This window comes from Bombus pyrosoma, unplaced genomic scaffold (genome assembly GCF_014825855.1).
Source record: "Bombus pyrosoma isolate SC7728 unplaced genomic scaffold, ASM1482585v1 HiC_scaffold_4726, whole genome shotgun sequence".
In the NCBI taxonomy this organism is placed as follows: Eukaryota; Metazoa; Arthropoda; class Insecta; order Hymenoptera; family Apidae; genus Bombus; species Bombus pyrosoma.
In genome coordinates this window covers 588,485-590,280 of record NW_025219986.1, presented here as the reverse complement: position 1 = coordinate 590,280, position 1,796 = coordinate 588,485, and positions in this window count along the sequence as shown.

Genomic DNA, 1,796 nt, shown 5'->3' with positions numbered 1-1,796 from the left:
ACATAACGTTATACGTTATATCGTAATGCTACATATCGTTATACGTTATATCGTAATACTACATAGCGTTATACGTCCTAACGTATTACTACATAACGGTATACGTTATATCGTAATACTACATAACGTTATTCGTTATATGGTAGTGCTATATAACGTTATATGTTATATCGTAATACTACATAACGTTATACGTTATGTCTTAATGATACATAACGTTATACGTGATATCGTAATGCTACATATCGTTATACGTCATATCGCAATACTACATAGCGTTATACGTCATAGCGTATTACTACATAACGTTATACGTTATATCGAAATGATACATAACGTTATACGTTATATCGTAATGCTACATAACGTTATACGTTATATCGTAATACTAAATAACGATATACGTTATATAGTAATGGTACATATCGTTATACGTTATATCGTAATGCTACATAACGTTATACGATATATCGTAATACTACATAACGTTATACGCTATATCGTAATGCTACATATCGTTATACGTTATATCGTAATTCTACATAACGTTGTTCGTTATATCGTAATGCTATATAACGTTATACGTTATATCGTAATACTACATAACGTTATACGTTATAACGTAATATAACATTAGGTTATACGTTATATCGTAATACTATATAATGTTGTACGTTATAACGTAATATCACATAACGGTATATGTTTTATCGTAATACTATATAATGTTATACGTCACAACGTATTACTACATAACGTTATACGTTATAACGTAATGCTACATAACATTATACGTTATATCGTAATGATACATAGCTTTCTACGTCATAACGTATTACTACATAACGTTATACGTCATAACGTAATACTACATAACGTTATATGTTATAACGTAATATGCCATAAAGTTATACGTTATATCGTAATGCTACATAACGTTATACGTTATATCGCAATACTACATAACGTTATACGTTATAACGTAATAATACATAACGTTATACGTTATATCGTAATGCTACATATCGTAATACGTTATATCGTAATACTACATAGCGTTATACGTCATAACGTATTACTACATAACGTCATACGTTATATCGTAATGATACATAACGTTATTCGTTATATCGTAATGCTACAAAACGTTATACGTTATATCGTAATACTACATATCGTTATACGTTATAACATAATATTACATAACGTTATACGTTATATCGTAATGCTACATAAGGTAATACGTTATATCGTAATGATACATAACGTTATACGTTATATCGCAATGCTACATAACGTTATACGTTATATCGTAATACTAAATAACGTTATACGTTATATAGTAATGCTACATATCGTTATACGTTATATCGTAATGCTACATAACGTTATACGATATATCGTAATACTACATAACGTTATACGCTATATCGTAATGCTACATATCGTTATACGTTATATCGTAATGCTACACAATGTTATACGTTATATCGTAATGGTACATAAGGTTATACGTTATAACGTAATATTACATAACGGTATACGTTATATCGTAGTACTATATAATGTTATACGTCATAACGTATTACTACATAATGTTAAACGTTATAACGTAGTGCTATATAACGTTATATGTTATATCGTAACACTACATAACGTTATACGTTATATCGTAATGCTACATACCGTTATACGTTATATCCTAATGCTACACAACGTTATACGTTATATCGTAATGCTACATAACGTTATAAGTCATAACGTATTACTACATAACGTTATACGATATATCTTAA